General features: G+C 40.6%; 1 protein-coding gene across 11 annotated transcripts in view; it reads left to right on the top strand.

Moving 5' to 3' along the window:
• Positions 1 to 20072, top strand: part of VEPH1 (ventricular zone expressed PH domain containing 1) — a 759919-nt gene that overhangs the window by 280188 nt on the left and 459659 nt on the right. For 7 of the 11 annotated variants that reach the window (XR_007155827.1, XM_047876091.1, XM_047876079.1 and 4 more), the window contains exon 4: positions 7706 to 7767. The exons of the other annotated variants lie outside the window; for them this stretch is intronic. The gene's annotated coding sequence lies outside the window, so the exon portion shown is untranslated. The remainder of the gene's footprint in view (positions 1 to 7705; positions 7768 to 20072) is intronic. 11 annotated transcript variants of the gene reach the window in all.

The raw sequence follows: 20072 nt of genomic DNA, 5'->3' as shown, positions 1-20072 counted from the left end.
CAAGGGCATTCAGCAGAGACAAGATGTGATTAGCTTTGTGTATTTGAAGGATCACTCTGGCAATAGTGAGGAGCTGAAATAAGCAAATCTGGAAGCGTTCTGTTGAGATCTTGTGTGAATTCCTGAAGAGACGATGGTGGTATTTAGGAGATGAAAAAGGATGATAGATTCAAGGGGGGAATTTGGGAAACGAGATTGATTGGACTTGATGATGAACTTGGCATGGCAGCTGAAATGGGTCAGGAATGAGATCCTGACACCCAGAGGGCTCACCTGGGACAATGGGAGGGAGGTAAATTCACTTAATGGGGAAAACAGGAGAAGGAGAAGGGTTGAAGGGGTTTAGGATAGTACACTTGTAGACATACTGGAATGGACGTGAAACAGAACAACTACATGGAGATGTCCAGTAGGCAGATGAATATGCAGACCTGGTACTCAGAAGAGATTATGAGTTAAAGATAGCAATTTAGTAGTCATTAGTATGAAATGAGTAATGAAAGACTTGAGAGTAGATGAGATTCCCCAATGGAAGAAAGGATTTAGAGGCTGTCCTACTATGCTTAAAGTGCTGTCATGGGTTCAAGAGTTATTTTGTGTGTTTCCAGATAAGAGGATATTACATGGAGGTAGACTTTGATTCTTTATAGGGGAAGGGATTTCTCATGGAATTAGCTGACCCTTTAAGGCCCGAGTTATCATATAGGGTAGAGAGTTCCTTATTTATGGAAGCATTCAAATAGAGAGGATCAAAGTCCATTTCTCCAGAGTGTTGGAAAGAACATCCATGTGTCTGCAAACAGGTTGGACAAACGGTCTCTGAAGCAGTGATTCCCAAGTTGCATTACTAGAGTGGAAGGTGGAGGGGAGGGGTCTGGGAAGAGATTTTAAAAATACAGATTCTAAGGTTAAAACAGGATTGTATAGGCATGAAAATGGACAGATCAATGGAACAGAATAGAAAGGCCAGAAAAAAACACACGTATATATGGTCAATTAATCTATGACAAAGGAGGCAAGAATATACAATGGGGAAAAGACCTCTTTTTATAAAATGGTGTTGGGAAAACTGGACGACTACATGTAAAAAAAGAAAGAAACTGGACCACTGTGTTACACCGTATACATACACAAAAATGAATTCAAAAGGGATTAAAGACTTAATATAAGACCCGAAACCATAAAATTTCTAAAAGAAAACATAGGCAGTAAGCTCCTTGACAGAGGTCTTGACAATGTTGTTGTTGTTTAATTTGACACTAAAAGTAAAAGCAACAAAACCAAAAATAAACAAATAGGACTACATAAAACTAAAAAGCTTCTGCATCAAAGGTGCAGCAAAGGAAACCATCAACAAAATAAAAAGGCAGCCTACTGAACGGGAGAAAATATTTGCAAATCACATACCTGATAAGGGATTAATGTACAAAATACATAAAGAACTCTTACAACTCATTAACAAACAAACAAAAAAGAGATCCTATTAAGAAAAGGGCAGAAGATGTGAATAGACATTTTCCCAAAGAAGACATATGGAGGCCAACAGGTACATGAAAAGATGCTCAACATCACTAATAATCAGGGAAATGAACATTGAAACCACCTCGTACCTGTTACAATAGCTATTATCAAAAGTACAAGAAATGACAATTGTTGGTGAAAAAGGAATGCTTGTGCCTTATTGGTGGGAATGTAAATCGGTGCAGCCACTATGAAAAATAGTGATGAGGTTTTATATAAAATTTAAAATAGAACTATATGATCCAGCAATGCCACTTCTGGGTATTTATCCAAAGAAAACAAAAACGCTAACTTGAAATGATATATGCACCTTTATGTTCATTGACGTACTATTTACAATAAGCAAGATATGGAAACAACCTAAGTGTCCATTGACGGATGACTGAATAAAGAGACTGTGAGATATACACTTAGGAATATTATTCAGCCATAAAAGAATGAAATCTTGTCATTTGTGACAACATAGATGTACCTTGAGGGCATTATGCTAAGTGGAGTGTTAGAGCAAGACAAATCTGTATGATCTCTCTTACAGCAGAATCTAAAAAGATGAAAACAAAAACAAACCAAGCCCATAGGTACAGAGAATAGAGTAGTGGTTGCCAGAGGGAGGGGATGGAGGGTGGGAAAAATGGGTGAAGGGAGCCCAAAAGTATTTTAAAAAATCTCTCTAGATGATTCTAAGTGCATCTGGGTTCTTAAACTTGGACTATGTTGCCCCCAACTCTGAATTTTTGAAGTAACCTTTTTAACAAATCATCCTCAGGATCCTAATGTGTACATTTGTGAAGAGTCAACCCCCTCACCCCACCCCCAGTGTCATGACGAGACATTTCCTAGTTCTGCAGCTACCACTTTTGGGTCATGGTTTTCTTTTCAGAGCCACCTAATGTCCCATGCTTTCCCTATGCTTACGAGATGATGTTACAGGTCTTACCAGAAGGGCTTGTTAAATGGGAAAGCCATGCTATTAACAAGCACAAAACTTAGTGGCACAAAGGTCACTAGCTTTTCCTTAATTGACGAAAAGCAAACATGCATGTTCCTTTTATAAACACTGATATTTAACATTTAACTCAACCCTCATGATACATTAAGAAAAGGAAATTCAATACAGTTGGGCAGATGTGACTGCAGGAAAAACTACCCCCAATGAATCTGTCTGTTTCCAGAACTTTGAATAAAAAAGAAATCAATTTTTGAAATAAATGCAAATACAGATGGCGACCATCATTATAAATATTAGTTTTTGCTTTTTGTCCTATTGTGACTATCTTTCATATCTTCTACAACCGTGTTTCTTCATTCCCTGGGAATACTTGTTAAAGAATCTCATTGTGTGTGAACTTTACACTCTTGGGTCAGAAAGTGAATCGTGATAGCTAAGATCCTAGCCATTTCTGATTTCCAAAAACAAAAATTGATTTTTAGGAGACTCATTTTGTGGGTCTGAATTTGTGGGAAATGAAGTAGGCACAATAAATTGGTGGCAGAGAGGAGGCAGAAAATAATAGAAAACAGACATAAGAACTGGAAAAGTATGGCCGTCTGGGACCATTTAGTGAAGGGGCAGACAGTTCTACACACCTCAACAGTCCCTGGGGCACCCCTGGGTCAAAGGGCATAATCTATTTTACAAAGCTTTCCATCCAAATAAGTTTTAAAAGATGACACTAAATAGTGTTTGTGCCTAAAAGGCATAAAAGGTGCCTTGTAGGGAGCAAACAAGGGGTGCTTGGGAGGAGAGAGATGTTTAGGGATTAAAAAACCTGGAGATTTTGAGAGGGAGATGGAAACAAGAAATGATCCATGATAGTATTTGCATTTTCCAAAGCCACACAGCTCTAGGCACACTGTTTTAAACCATCAGTTTTGCAGGGTGGTGCCTGGGTAGCTCAGTCGGTTGAGCATCGGATTTTGGCTCACGTCATGATCTCACATTGGGCTCTGTGCTGACAGCTCAGAGCCTGGAGCCTGTTTCAGATTCTTTGTCTCCCTCTCTCTCTGCCCCTCCCCTGCTCTCGCTCTGTCTCGCTCTCAAAAATAAATAAACATTAAAAAAAAACCCAATAGTTTGGGAAAATTTTAAAGAATATTTTTTATTTAAAAAAATGTAATGTTTGGGGCGCCTGGGTGGCGCAGTCGGTTAAGCGTCCGACTTCAGCCAGGTCACGATCTCGCGGTCCGTGAGTTCGAGCCCCGCGTCGGGCTCTGGGCTGATGGCTCAGAGCCTGGAGCCTGTTTCCGATTCTGTGTCTCCCTCTCTCTCTGCCCCTCCCCTGTTCATGCTCTGTCTCTCTCTGTCCCAAAAATAAATAAACGTTGAAAAAAAAAATTAAAAAAAAAAATGTAATGTTTATTTATTTTTGACAGAGAGAGACAGAGCATGAGTGGAGGAGGGGCAGAGAGAGAGGGAGACACCGAATCCGAAGCAGGCTGCAGGCCCTGAGCGGTCAGCACAGAGTCCGACACGGGGCTCGAAGCCATGAACTGTGAGATCGTGACCTGAGCCGAAGTCGGACGCTCAACCGACTGAGTCACCCAGGTGCCCCTATAAAGAGTATTTTAAAAAGTACAATCACACACTGAAAAGTGGCAAAGCTTCAGTTAAACTTTATGCCTAACTGGAACCTAAGAAATGAGACAGTGGCAGGTTTCACACCGGCTTTCCCAAGCCGTCCCCTTGGAATTATGGTCAGTGACTCCCATCATTTCCTCTTGCAGTACGCCTTCATTCTGCTGGGCCAAATAAATACCACTGAGGTATTTTCTTTTTCCTTCACTCTAATGCAGTTAGGGACAAGAGGGTGTGAGCTTGGAAGAGGAAGGCCGACGGCTGAAGTCTGAAGGACTCTGTCAAGACAACAGCAGTGATTCTGGTCTACCAAAAAAGCAGGTCAGAGAGTTAAGACAGAAATAGAAGCAATCCCAGAACTGACAGTTAAGGAAGTGACAGTGAATGGGACCATGGCAATAGTCCCATCTCAACATGAACTCAAGGACCATTTAAAATAATGCTTACTGGTTTCTTCATTATTGGTTGGTTTTGTGCATATCCTGTCTTCCTAGCTAACCCAATATGCAAATATTCTAAAGAATGTGATTAGGAATGTGATTAGTTATGCTACAATTAGAATATTTGAGTGAATTTGGGGATTCATTACTAGAGTGAAATCCTCTCTCTCATTCTCTTTTCCTCTCCTCCCTCCTTCTTTCCTTCTTTCCCTCCTTTCCTCCCTCTCTTTCTTCTTTTGATCCTTCCTTTCCTTCTTCCCTTCTCACTTTTCTCCCTCAAAATTTTTTCCCCCACTTTTGGTAAACAATGCGTTCTACCTAGAAGCAAAAATGTAGGTATCTGATTCAAGGCCCTGATATGCATGATCAGATTTGAGTTTCGTGGGTGGTGGCAGTATAGGGGGTTAAGCTGGAAGCTAAATTGGGCGAACCGTCAGACTTTGATGCTATGCCAAGGAGTAAGAGCTCTCTCATCTAATGCCCAATAAGGGAGTCATTCAAGATTTGATATGCAATGCAAGTTATTATGCTAGACTTAGACTTTATGACTTTCACTCTTGGAGAAAACGTTGTGTCCTATAATTGATGTTCAATTCATGCTTTGCTATATTTGCTAACAAGAAGTACTATATACAAAGTAATAAAGCATTCTTTTTGCTACAAGTTTTCCATGGCATTCCCACATTCCACATATTGGAATGCTCCATGGAATTTTTACCTATGGTAAAGTTAGAAAAATCTGGGGGAGCCTGTGTGGCTCAGTCGGTTGAGCGTCCACCTTCAGTTCTCGCAGTTTGTGGGTTCAAGCCCCGCGTCGGGTTCTGTGCTGATGGCTCAGAGCCTGGAGCCTGCTTTGGATTCTGTGTCTCCTTCTCTCTCTGTTCCTCCCCTGCTCACACTCTGTCTCTCTCTCTCAAAAATAAATAAAGATTTTTTTTAAAAAATTAAAAAACAGAAAAATCTGCAGCAATTGGATTTTGTTACCAATGATTTACTAAAAAAATTGTTATACAGACTTTCCAATGTTGAAAATAATTATTTCTCAGGACATCGTTAACTGGTTAGATAGAGCTCTCTGGTTACAGAGAAGCAGCAAAGTTTAGTGGGAAGGGCATGGGCTTTGCACTCAGCTGGGCCAAGTTCTGAATTTTCTATTTGTTTTTTTTTTTAATTTTTTAACGTTTATTTATTTTTGAGAGTAAGAGACAGAGCGTGAGGGGGAGAGGGACAGAGAGAGAGGGAGACACAGAATTGGAAGCAGGCTCCAGGCTCTGAGCTGTCAGCACAGAGCCCGACGCGGGGCTCAAACTCACGAACCATGAGATCATGACCTGAGCTGAAGTTGGACGCTCAACTGACTGAGCCACCCAGGCGCCCCTGAATTTTCTATTTGATCTTAGGTGAGTTACTTATGTTTTCTGAGACTCATTTGTTTTAACTGTCAAGTTGGGATCACAGGGTCATTTTAAGGATTATATAAATTTATTTACATAAAGCACTTAGCACAATGTTTGGCATATATAGTAGTGATGATGATGATGATGATGGTGATGATGATGTTAGTGAGGAATATGGTATATCTTCTGAGAGGTAGAGTGGTATCATTATTTAAGAGCACAGGCTCAGGAGCCAGACTCTTTAGGTTCAACTTTTGGCTCTGCCACTTAATAGTTATATAATGTTGGGTAAATGTGTTAGTTATCTTTTGCTTCATAACAAATTCCCCTAAAGCAGAGCACTTAAAACAAATATATTATCTTAAGGTTGTAGAAAATTAGGAATCAAAGAATGATCTATTGGTGTTCTCTGCTTTTTGGTCTCTCAAAAGATTACAATCAAGGCCTTGGCCCAACGTCTGTGATCTCATCTGAAGCTTGATTGGAGAAGGATGTACTTCCAAGCTCAGTCATGTGGTTGTCGGCAAGATTCCATTCTTTGAGGACCGTTGGACTGAGAGCTTAAATTCCTTGCTGGCTCTTGGCTGGAGGCTGCCCTCAGTTCCTTGCCCCATGGGCATTTCCAACATATCAGACGTCAAATCCAGCAGGAAAAGAGCCTGCTAGGAAGACAGATATCACAGGCTTTTGTAATCTAGCCATATCATCTAGCCGTGACATCCCATCACTTTTTTTTTCTGTATTCTATTCATTTGAAGTGACTTATTAGGTTCAGCCCACAACCAAAGGGAGGGAATTAACAGTGTGTATACCACTTGGGGACCATCTTATAAGTCTTCCTCAATAGCAAGTTATTTACCCTCTCTGTACCTTAGTTTTTCCATCTGTTAAATGGGAGTAATAATCATAAGTACTTAATTGGACTGTTGTAAAGAGTAAACACGTTAATATTTGTAAAGTACCTGTGCCGGTCACATAGTAAGTGATTAATGAATGTTTGACATTATTTTTCTAAAATATTGGTTTATAGCTTTTCTGCTTGTTAACAAAGCACTGGCTCAACCTGCTTTATAGCCCTTGTCACTCTGTGTCAAAGGGTGGTTGTAGCATCGCCAGTTAATACAGGGAAATGACAACAAAGTTCATGGCGAAGTGTGAGAGCACCAAAGGAGCACTGGAGAATGAGGATCCAGTTCAAGTTCTGGTTTTCTCTTAACAAGATGTGTAGGGTGGGCAGCTCACTATATCTTTCTAGGTCACTGTGTCTTTATCTGTGAATTGAGTGCTTCAGACCCTATCAGGAGTGATATTCATGATATTTAGCAACTGCTTGGGGTCAGGCACTGGCCAATCAGAACAGGCTATGAGTATGGTATGGTTTTGCTCATGCGGACTCATTGTATGACAGCCTCAAGAAGCTACCTTTGCAGTCCCTTCTTGCTCCAGACATCTGTGATCCCATGACCTATTTCCAAATGACTTAATGATCTTGTGGTCTACACAGCCCGTTAGTTTTGTTTCCCTTACTTTTATAACTTTTTGCCAAAGTGGCTTATAAGCCAGGATACCAAAACAATCTAAATAAAAGGCCATTTAATGTGATACGATTATCCTGTTCTGTGGGCTTGAACAGTGTGAGCAAGTGTATCTAAATATAATCATGCTATTTGGTTCAAGAGCTAATCCCATTAAGTGTGTTTTTAAAATTCAACAAATGTTATTTCAGACACTCATTACCAGAATAAAAATTTTAGTCTGTTTGTTTCTGGCAGACCTTCTGGATCCTCCTCAAGAAGCTCACATATGCCTTCAAACAAAAATGTCACCCAGTGAGGTAACAATGTCCTTGCTCGGTGTCTGTTGTGTCCCAGACTCCCTGTGTGACCTGCCTCTTTCCTAATGCTTTGCTAAGTACCTGATACTTTCCTATGCAGGAAGCTCATATGAACTAATTAACATTTAATGAGAGGAAACCAACTGATTAGAATGCTTTTCGTGGTACTTTAGCTAATAAATGTTGTATATACTTTTGACTACATCTAGGCAGCATATGGCTTCCTCTTCCCAACTGCACCCTTCTTTTTCACAGCTCTGCCACGCTCAAGGGCTTTCTGCAGTAACCTGGCTGAACAGTTTTCCTTCGTTAATTTGAGGAAAGTTTTGGGCCAAATTATTGAGGTAAATATTTTGATTGAATTTTGCTTAGAGCAGTGACTGAAGCTTCTGAATCCAAATCAAGACCAAATCATTCCAACCATGGTTGATGGAGAACAGCAAGAGTTTGATGAAAAGCAAAATCTGCCCAGCAGAGTCCCAGGCAGCTGAAAATGATTTTGCCTGTGTTTACAAAGGCAATTAGGGTTGTACTCGTGTGCTCTGGAGGCCCAAAGGGAGGGGTGGGGAGGTGTAACTTCAGAGGCTCAAGTATTTGCCATGGAATATCTGGGTCTAGTCATTCAGTATCTACCAGTGGCTTCTGAATTATGGGAAGTTCCCTGGGATGGACCAGATTAAGGTCTCCCGTATCAGCAGTCTCCATTTTTTTTGTTGTTGTTCAGGTGTTATTATCAGTAAAAGGTTGTTGAGCAGCACTTCCAATGTATTTATAAAGCATTTATATGTAGTTCAGTAATTAGTTAATATCTCAGAGAACACTATATACTTGGATTGAGATGCATTGCTGATGACAGTGGGTAAATCCACATTTTAAAGAATTTTGATGATTTATGTTACATTTAATTTTTTAATGTTTATTTACTTATTTTGAGAGAGAGAGAGTGAGAAGAGAGGCGAGGGAGAGACAGAGAGAGAGGGAGGGAGAGAATCCCAAGTAGGCTCTTCACTGATAGCACAGAGTACTATGCGAGGCTCAGAGGCTGACTCTCATACACTGAGATCATGACCTGAGCTGAAATTGAGTTGGACGCTAAACTGACTGAGGCACCCAGGTGTCCCTCTGTTCTATTTAAATAAATACTCATGGTTTCTCATGATGTGGCTGGGATCAAACCAAATATAAAGAGTATCATAAGTAGGACATGGGTCAGCTCTATCATTTTCTTGTGGTTTACCTGTATTTGCCTCATTAGTATTATCTTCAGCATCCACATACTTTGGCTGGAATATTTTAAGTCATACGACTAACTTTACTTTTTTTGAAGATTCATTCTATTAAAGCTAGGTAACAATTCGTTTTATTAAAATCAGTGTGATAGTTAATTTTATGTGTCAATTTGACTGGGCTAAGGAGTGCACACAGAGCTGGTAAAATATTACTTGTGAGTGTCTGTGGTAGTGTTTCTGGAAAAGATTAGCATTTTATTTAATAAACTGAGTAAAGAGATTCACTCTCACCAGTTTGGGTGGGCATGACCTGATCTATTGAGGGCCAGAATAGGTGGAAGAAGAGTGAATTCTCTCTCTCTCTCTCTCTCTCTCTCTCTCTCTCTCTCTTTCTTCTTGAACTTGGACATCCATCTTATCTTGCCCTTGGACACTAGAGTTCCTGGTTCTCAGGCTTTCAGACTTTGGGACTTATACCAGGAGCCCCTGGTTTCCAAGCCTGTGACCTCAGACTGGGAGTTAAACTCATTGGCTCCCCTGGTTCTTGTGTGTTCAGACCCACACTGAATTACACCACAAGCTTTCCTTGCTCTTGAGCTTGCAGACAGCGTATTGTGGGACTTCTCAGCCTGCATAACCCCATTGGCCAATTCCTATGGTAAATCTTCTCTTATATGTATCTCTCTATGTTCTATTGGTTCTATTTCTCTGGAAAACAATGACTAATGCAACCAGATAAGATAACATAACATATAAATCCACTTAAACAGGGCATGTGAATTGCAGTGTGTTGCAGAACAGCCAAGTGAAAGAACAAGGGCTCTGCTCTTAGGCTGCTGTGCCATGTAACTACCATTTTCTCTCCAGACATGTCAGATGTGCTTTTTGTCCTGTGTGACATAGGAAGGGATGAGAGCACTGGTATGAGCCTATTTATTAGGTGTTAGAAAAGCTTAATTTCATGTTTAAAAATAGAATTACTATGTTAAGAGAAGTTCTTATAATTTCTTCTCATTTCCCAGTGGATTGTTATGAGCATCTCCATCAAAGACCATCGGTGTAGATTTATGTCTGAAGACATTCATCTGGCCAGTTCTGTTTATACTGGAATAAGTCTCTAATAGTCTCATTTATTTCTGTCAGTTCCCAGCTCCTTGACCAAATTTCATAGAGCTGTGTTGGGCATTCTACTTAGTTGAAAGTCTACTTATGCACCACATGCATAGCAAATGGTGGTTGTAGCCTCCATCGAGATGTTCATTTTAGTTCTGATATACCTTGTTTCCCACAAACCACAAATGAACTAAAGGTTCAGCCTGGTTCAGTGTATAGAGGGACCTCCATGAATAGGTATCCTCTTACATAAGGTGATCTGAGAGCTCCTAACAAGTCTCTTTAGCATATCTGAACTTATTGCAGTTGGAAATCTGGCCTTTGTTGTCATTGGGAAGGAGCATGATGTTGCAGAAAAAGTATGGATATGGTCGTTAGAAAAATGTGAGTTCAAGTCTTGGTTTTGGCACATTCTAGCTGTGTGACCTAGGGCGAATCCCTAACTCTCTGAGCTTCAGTCTTTTTATCTTTTAATGAGTATAATGATATATTCTTTCCTGGACTTTTGTGAGAATTAGGCATAATATATGTTTGATGGTAGGCACTTAGTATTTTCTAACTATTGTTCTCATTTTTGCAATTATTTAATTTTTTTTTCTTGGAGAGAATGTTTTTTCATACATTAAAATGCTTGCCAGATAAATTTTATGTGTTAGCTACTACTTACATCCTAAGGCTGAAATAGGTCACAGATCATGTAGAGGGATCTATAGGAGATTGCTGGGGAAGGACTGGCTGTGGTGTAGGCCCCAGGGGCTTGGCGGGACTCAGTTACTAAAAGGCATTGATCCAAGTGTCTAAAGATAATCAAGCAGAAAGTCACCAAAGCACAGAAGTGCAGCAAAGCTGTGAAGATAACTAAGACTCATAAATGCTCTGTGGATGTGGAACTTTGTGTTTTTGGCGTGTTGTGTTTTTTTTTTTAATTTATTTTTTTAATTTACATCCAAGTTAGTTAGCATATAGTGCAACAATGATTTCAGGAGTAGATTCCTAAATGCCCTTTACCCATTTAGCCCATCCCCCCTCCCACAATCCCTCCAGTAACCCTCTATTTGTTCTCCATATTTAAGAGTCTCTTATCCCCCTCCCTGTTTTTATATTATTTTTGTTTCCCTTCCCTTATGTTCATCTGTTTTGTATCTTAAAGTCCTCATATGAGTGAAGTCATATGATACTTGTCTTTCTCTAATTTCGTTTAGCATAATACCCTCTAGTTCCATCCATATAGTTGCAAATGGCAAGATTTCATTCTTTTTGATTGCCGAGTAATACTCCATTGTATATATATACCACATCTTCTTTTTTTTTTTTTTTTTTTTTTTTTTTTTTTTTTTTTCTGAAATTTATTGACAAATTGGTTTCCATACAACACCCAGTGCTCATCCCAAAAGGTGCCCTCCTCAATACCCATCACCCACCCTCTCCTCCCTCCCACCCCCCATCAACCCTCAGTTTGTTCTCAGTTTTTAACAGTCTCTTATGCTTTGGCTCTCTCCCTTTCTAACCTCTTTTTTTTTTTTTTCCTTCCCCTCCCCCATGGGTTCCTGTTAAGTTTCTCAGGATCCACATAAGAGTGAGACCATATGGTATCTGTCTTTCTCTGTATGGCTTATTTCACTTAGCATCACACTCTCCAGTTCCATCCACGTTGCTACGAAAGGCCATATTTCATTTTTTCTCATTGCCACGTAATATTCCATTGTGTATATAAACCACAATTTCTTTATCCATTCATCAGTTGATGGACATTTAGGCTCTTTCCATAATTTGGCTATTGTTGAGAGTGCTGCTATGAACATTGGGGTACAAGTGGCCCTATGCATCAGTGCTCCTGTATCCCTTGGATAAATTCCTAGCAGTGCTATTGCTGGGTCATAGGGTAGGTCTATTTTTAATTTTCTGAGGAACCTCCACACTGCTTTCCAGAGCGGCTGCACCAATTTGCATTCCCACCAACAGTGCAAGAGGGTTCCCGTTTCTCCACATCCTCTCCAGCATCTATAGTCTCCTGATTTGTTCATTTTGGCCACTCTGACTGGCGTGAGGTGATACCTGAGTGTGGTTTTGATTTGTATTTCCCTGATAAGGAGCGACGCTGAACATCTTTTCATGTGTCTGTTGGCCATCCGGATGTCTTCTTTAGAGAAGTGTCTATTCATGTTTTCTGTCCATTTCTTCACTGGGTTATTTGTTTTTCGGGTGTGGAGTTTGGTGAGCTCTTTATAGATTTTGGATACTAGCCCTTTGTCCGATATGTCATTTGCAAATATCTTTTCCCATTCCGTTGGTTGCCTTTTAGTTTTGTTGGTTGTTTCCTTTGCTGTGCAGAAGCTTTTTATCTTCATAAGGTCCCAGTAATTCACTTTTGCTTTTAATTCCCTTGCCTTTGGGGATGTGTCGAGTAAGAGATTGCTACGGCTGAGGTCAGAGAGGTCTTTTCCTGCTTTCTCCTCTAAGGTTTTGATGGTTTCCTGTCTCACATTTAGGTCCTTTATCCATTTTGAGTTTATTTTTGTGAATGGTGTGAGAAAGTGGTCTAGTTTCAACCTTCTGCATGTTGCTGTCCAGTTCTCCCAGCACCATTTGTTAAAGAGGCTGTCTTTTTTCCATTGGATGTTCTTTCCTGCTTTGTCAAAGATGAGTTGGCCATACGTTTGTGGGTCTAGTTCTGGGGTTTCTATTCTATTCCATTGGTCTATGTGTCTGTTTTGGTGCCAATACCATGCTGTCTTGATGATGACAGCTTTGTAGTAGAGGCTAAAGTCTGGGATTGTGATGCCTCCTGCTTTGGTCTTCTTCTTCAAAATTCCTTTGGCTATTCGGGGCCTTTTGTGGTTCCATATGAATTTTAGGATTGCTTGTTCTAGTTTCGAGAAGAATGCTGGTGCAATTTTGATTGGGATTGCATTGAATGTGTAGATAGCTTTGGGTAGTATTGACATTTTGACAATATTTATTTTTCCAATCCATGAGCAGGGAATGTCTTTCCATTTCTTTAAATCTTCTTCAATTTCCTTCAGAAGCTTTCTATAGTTTTCAGCATACAGATCCTTTACATCTTTGGTTAGATTTATTCCTAGGTATTTTATGCTTCTTGGTGCAATTGTGAATGGGATCAGTTTCTTTATTTGTCTTTCTGTTGCTTCATTGTTAGTGTATAAGAATGCAACTGATTTCTGTACATTGATTTTGTAGCCTGCAACTTTGCTGAATTCCTGTATCAGTTCTAGCAGACTTTTGGTGGAGTCTATCGGATTTTCCATGTATAATATCATGTCATCTGCAAAAAGCGAAAGCTTGACTTCATCTTTGCCAATTTTGATGCCTTTGATTTCCTTTTGTTGTCTGATTGCTGATGCTAGAACTTCCAGCACTATGTTAAACAGCAGCGGTGAGAGTGGGCATCCTTGTCGTGTTCCTGATCTCAGGGAAAAAGCTTTCAGTTTTTCCCCGTTGAGGATGATGTTAGCTGTGGGCTTTTCATAAATGGCTTTTATGATCTTTAAGTATGTTCCTTCTATCCCGACTTTCTCAAGGGTTTTTATCAAGAAAGGGTGCTGGATTTTGTCGAAGGCCTTTTCTGCATCGATTGACAGGATCATATGGTTCTTCTCTCTTTTTTTGTTAATGTGATGTATCACGTTGATTGATTTGCGAATGTTGAACCAGCCCTGCATCCCAGGAATGAATCCCACTTGATCATGGTGAATAATTCTTTTTATATGCCGTTGAATTCGATTTGCTAGTATCTTATTGAGAATTTTTGCATCCATATTCATCAGGGATATTGGCCTGTAGTTCTCTTTTTTTACTGGGTCTCTGTCTGGTTTAGGAATCAAAGTAATACTGGCTTCATAGAATGAGTCTGGAAGTTTTCCTTCCCTTTCTATTTCTTGGAATAGCTTGAGAAGGATAGGTATTATCTCTGCTTTAAACGTCTGGTAGAACTCCCCTGGGAAGCCATCTGGTCCTGGACTCTTATTTGTTGGGAGATTTTTGATAACCGATTCAATTTCTTCGCTGGTTATGGGTCTGTTCAAGCTTTCTATTTCCTCCTGATTGAGTTTTGGAAGCGTGTGGGTGTTCAGGAATTCGTCCATTTCTTCCAGGTTGTCCAATTTGTTGGCATATAAGTTTTCATAGTATTCCCTGATAATTGTTTGTATCTCTGAGGGATTGGTTGTAATAGTTCCATTTTCATTCATGATTTTATCTATTTGGGTCATCTCCCTTTTCTTTTTGAGAAGCCTGGCTAGAGGTTTGTCAATTTTGTTTATTTTTTCAAAAAACCAACTCTTGGTTTCGTTGATCTGCTCTACAGTTTTTTTAGTTTCTATATTGTTTATTTCTGCTCTGATCTTTATTATTTCTCTTCTTCTGCTGGGCTTAGGCTGCCTTTGCTGTTCTGCTTCTAGTTCCTTTAGGTGTGCTGTTAGATTTTGTATTTGGGATTTTTCTTGTTTCTTGAGATAGGCCTGGATTGCAATGTATTTTCCTCTCAGGACTGCCTTTGCTGCGTCCCAAAGCGTTTGGATTGTTGTATTTTCATTTTCGTTTGTTTCCATATATTTTTTAATTTCTTCTCTAATTGCCTGGTTGACCCACTCATTCGTTAGTAGGGTGTTCTTTAACCTCCATGCTTTTGGAGGTTTTCCAGACTTTTTCCTGTGGTTGATTTCAAGCTTCATGGCATTGTGGTCTGAAAGTAAGCATGGTATAATTTCAATTCTTGTAAACTTATGAAGGGCTGTTTTGTGACCCAGTATATGATCTATCTTGGAGAATGTTCCATGTGCACTCGAGAAGAAAGTATATTCTGTTGCTTTGGGATGCAGAGTTCTAAATATATCTGTCAAGTCCATCTCATCCAATGTCTCATTCAGGGCCCTTGTTTCTTTATTGACCGTGTGTCTAGTTGATCTATCCATTTCTGTAAGTGGTGTATTAAAGTCCCCTGCAATTACCACATTCTTATCAATAAGGTTGCTTATGTTTATGAGTAATTGTTTTATATATTTGGGGGCTCCGGTATTCGGTGCATAGACATTGATAATTGTTAGCTCTTCCTGATGGATAGACCCTGTAACTATTATATAATGTCCTTCTTCATCTCTTGTTACAGCCTTTAATTTAAAGTCTAGTTTGTCTGATATAAGTATGGCTACTCCAGCTTTCTTTTGGCTTCCAGTCGCATGATAAATAGTTCTCCATCCCCTCACTCTCAATCTAAAGGTGTCCTCAGGTCTAAAATGAGTCTCTTGTAGACAGCAAATAGATGGGTCTTGTTTTTTTATCCATTCTGATACCCTATGTCTTTTGGTTGGCGCATTTAATCCATTTACATTCAGTGTTATTATAGAAAGATACGGGTTTAGAGTCATTGTGATGTCTGTATGTTTTATGCTTGTAGTGATGTCTCTGGGACTTTGTCTCACAGGGTCCCCCTTAGGATCTCTTGTAGGGCTGGTTTAGTGGTGACAAATTCCTTCAGTTTTTGTTTGTTTGGGAAGACCTTTATCTCTCCTTCTATTCTAAATGACAGACTTGCTGGATAAAGGATTCTTGGCTGCATATTTTTTCTGTCTAGCACCCTGAAAATCTCTTGCCAATTCTTTCTGGCCTGCCAAGTTTCAAAAGAGAGATCAGTCACGAGTCTTATAGGTCTCCCTTTATATGTGAGGGCACGTTTACCCCTTGCTGCTTTCAGAATTTTCTCTTTATCCTTGTATTTTGCCAGTTTCACTATGATATGTCGTGCAGAAGATCGATTCAAGTTACGTCTGAAGGGAGTTCTCTGTGCCTCTTGGATTTCAATGCCTTTTTCCTTCCCCAGTTCAGGGAAGTTCTCAGCTATGATTTCTTCAAGTACCCCTTCAGCACCTTTCCCTCTCTCTTCCTCCTCTGGGATACCAATTATGCGTATATTATTTCTTTTTAGTGTATCACTTAATTCTCTAATTTTCCCCTCATACTCCTGGATTTTTTTATCTCTCTTTTTCTCAGCTTCCTCTTTTTCCATAACTTTATCTTCTAGTTCACCTATTCTCTCCTCTGCCTCTTCAAGCCGAGCTGTGGTGGTTTCCATTTTGTTATGCATTTCGTTTAAAGCGTTTTTCAGCTCCTCGTGACTGTTCCTTAGTCCCTTGATCTCTGTAGCAAGAGATTCTCTGCTGTCCTGTATACTGTTTTCAAGCCCAGCGATTAATTTTATGACTATTATTCTAAATTCACTTTCTGTTATATTATTTAAATCCTTTTTGATCAGCTCATTAGCTGTTGTTATTTCCTGGAGATTCTTCTGAGGGGAGTTCTTCCGCTTGGTCATTTTGGATAGTCCCTGGCGTGGTGAGGACCTGCAGGGCACTTCCCCTGTGCTGTGGTGTATACCTGGAGTTGGTGGGCGGGGCCGCAGTCAGACCTGATGTCTGCCCCCAGCCCACCGCTGGGGCCACGGTCAGACTGGTGTGTGCCTTCTCTTCCCCTCTCCTAGGGGCGGGATTCACTGTGGGGTGGTGTGGCTCGTCTGGGCTACTTGCACCCTGCCAGGCTTGTGATGCTGGGGATCTGGCGTATTAGCTGGGGTGGGTAGGCAAGGTGCTCGGGGGCAGGAGGGGCAGGCTTAGATCGCTTCTCCTTAGGTGATCCACTTCAGGAGGGGCCCTGTGGCAGCGGGAGGGAGTCAGATCCGCTGCCGGAGGTTTGGCTCCGCAGAAGCGCAGAGTTGGGTGTTTGCGCGGAGCGAGCAAGTTCCCTGGCAGGAACCAGTTCCCTTTGGGATTTCGGCTGGGGGATGGGCGGGGGAGATGGCGCTGGCGAGCGCCTTTGTTCCCCACCAAACTGAGCTCTGTTGTCAGGGGGCTCAGCAGCTCTCCCTCCCTTTGTCCTCCAGCCTTCCCGCTTTCCGAGCAGAGCTGTTAATTTCTGACCTCCCAGATGCTAAGTCGCGCTTGCTGTCGGAACACAGTCCGCCCGGCCCCTCCGCTTTTGCAAGCCCGACTCGGGGGCTCTGCTTGGCCGGCGAGCCGCCCCTCCGCCCCGGCTCCCTCCCGCCAGTCCGTGGAGCGCGCACCGCCTTGCCGCCCTTCCTACCCTCTTCCGTGGGCCTCTCGTCTGCGTTTGGCTCCGGCGACTCTGTTCTGCTAATCCTCTGGCGGTTTTCTGGGTTATTAGGCAGGTGTAGATGGAATCTAAGTGATCAGCAGGACGTGCGGTGAGCCCAGCGTCCTCCTAAGCCGCCATCTTGCCCTATACCACATCTTCTTTATACGTTCATACGTCAATGGACATTTGGGGTCTCTCCATACTTTGGCTTTTGTTGATAGTTCCGATATAAACGTTGGGGTGCATGTGCCCCTTCAAAACAACATACCTGTATCCCTTGGATAAATACCTAGTAGTGCAATTGCTGGGTAATATGGTAGTTCTATTTTTAATTTTTTGAGGAATCTCCATACAGTTTTCCACACTGGCTGCACTAGTTTACAGTCCCAACAGGAGTGCAAAAGAGATCCTCTTTCTCTGCATCCTTGCCAACATCTGTTGTTGCCTGAGTTGTTAACGTTAGCCATTCTGACAGGTGTGAGGTGGTATCTCATTGTGGTTTTGATTTGTATTTCCTTGATGATGAGTGATGTCGAGTGTTTTTTCACGTGTCGGTTGGCCATCTGGGTGTCTTCTTTGGAGAAGTGTCTATTCATGTCTTTTGCCCATTTCTTCACTGGATTATTTGTTTTTTGGGGTGTTGAGTTTGAGAAGTTCTTTATAGATTTTGGATACCAACCCTTTACCTGATATGTCATTTGCAAATATCTTCTCCCATTCTGTCAGTTGCCTTTTAGTTTTGCTGATTGTTTTCTTTGCTGTGCAGAGGCTTTTTATTTTGATAAGGTCCCAATAGTTCATTTTTGCTTTGGTTTCCCTTGACTCTGGAGATGTATTGAGTAAGAAGTTGCTGCGGCCAAGGTCAAAGAGGTTTTTGCCTGCTTTCTCCTCGAGGATTTTGATAGCTTCCTGTCTGTACATTTAGGTCTTTCATCCATTTTGAGTTTATTTTTGTGTATGGTATAAGAAAGTGGTCCAGGTTCATTTTTCTCGTTGTTGCTGTCCAGTTTTCCCAGCACCACTTGCTGAAGAGACTGTCTTTATTCCATTGGATGTTCTTTCCTGCTTTGTCAAAGATTAGTTGGCCACAGATTTCTGGGTCCATTTCTGGGTTCTCTATTCTGTTCCATTGATCTGAGTGTCTGTTTTGTGCCAGTACCAAACTATCTTGATGATTACAGCTTTGTAATAGAGCTTGAAGTCTGGGATTGTGATGCCTCCTGCTTTGGTTTTCTTTTTCAAGATTGCTTTGGCTATTTGGGGTATTTTCTGGTTCCATACAAATTTTAGGATTCTTCTAGCTCTGTGAAAAATGCTGGTGTTATTTTGATAGGGATTGCACTGAATGTGTAGATTGCTTTGGATAGTATTGACATTTTAACAATATTTGTTCTTCTTATTCAGGATCATGGAATATTTTTTTCCATTTTTTTTGTGTATTCTTCAATTTCTTTCATAAGCCTTCTATAGTTTTCATTGTATAGGCTTTTTACATCTTTGCTTAGATTTATTCCTAGGTATTTTATGGTTTTTGGTGCAACTGTAAATGGGTCCTTGATTTCTCTTTCTGTTGCTTGATTATTGGTGTATAGGAATGCAACCAATTTCTGTGCATTGATTTTATATCCTGTGACTTTGTTGAATTCATGGGACAGTTCTAGCAGTTTTTTGGTGGAATATTTTGGGTTTTTCATATGGAGTATCATGTCATCTGCAAAGAGTAAAAGTTTGACTTCCTCCTGGCTGATTTGGATGCCTTTTATCTCTTTGTGTTGTCTGATTGCTGAGGTTAAGACTTCCAAAACTGTGTTGAATAACAGTAGTGAGAGTGGATATCCCTGTCTTCCTGACCTTAGGGAAAAATGGGAGCTTTTCCCCATTGAGGATGATATTAGCATTGGGTCTTTCATATATGGCTTTTATGATCTCGAGGTACAATCCTTCTATCCTTACTTTCTTCAGGGTTTTTATCAAGAAAGGATGCTGTGTTTTGTCAAATGCTTTCTCTGCATCTATTGAGAGGATGATGTAGTTCTTGTACTTTCTTTTATTGATGTGATGTATCACACTGACTGTTTTGCAAATATTGAACCAGTCCTGTATCCCAGGTATAAGTCCCACTTGTTTGTGGTGAATAATTTTTTTGATGTATTGTTGGATATGGTTGGGTAATATCTTGTTGAGGATTTTTGCATCCATGTTCATCAGGAAATTGGTCTGTAGTTCTCCTTTTTAGTGGGGTGTTTGTCTCATTTTGGAATCAAGGTAATGCTGGTTTCATACAAAGCCTTTGGAAGTTTTCCCTCCATTTCTATTTTTTGGAACGACTTCAAGAGAATAGGTATTAACACTTCCTTAAATTTTTGGGAGAATGCGTCTGGAAAGCCATCTGACCCTGGACTCTTATGTTTTGGGAGATTTTTGACTATGAATTTGATTTCTTTACTGGTTATGGGTCTGTTCTAATCTTTATTATTTCCTGTCTTCTTCTGGTTTGGGGTTTTATTTGCTGTTCTTTTGCCAGCTCTTTAAGGAGTAAGGTTAGGCTGTGTATCTGAGAACTTCCTTCTTTAGCAAGGCCTGGATTGCTATATACTTCCCTCTTATGATGGCCTTTGCTGCATCCCAGAGGTTTTGGGCTGTGGTGTTATCATTTTCATTGGCTGCCATGTACTTTTAATTTCCTCTTCAACTCCTTGGTTAGCCCATTCATTCTTTAGTAGGATGGTCTCTAGTCTCCAAGTATTTGTTATCTTTCCACATTTTTTCTTGTGGTTGATTTCAAGTTTCATAATGTTGTGGTCTGAAAATATGCATGGTATGATCTTGATCTTTTTGTACTTGCTGAGGGCTGCTTTG

This window comes from Prionailurus viverrinus, chromosome C2 (assembly GCF_022837055.1).
Source record: "Prionailurus viverrinus isolate Anna chromosome C2, UM_Priviv_1.0, whole genome shotgun sequence".
NCBI lineage: Eukaryota > Metazoa > Chordata > Mammalia > Carnivora > Felidae > Prionailurus > Prionailurus viverrinus.
This window is presented reverse-complemented; position numbering and strand designations above follow the sequence as displayed.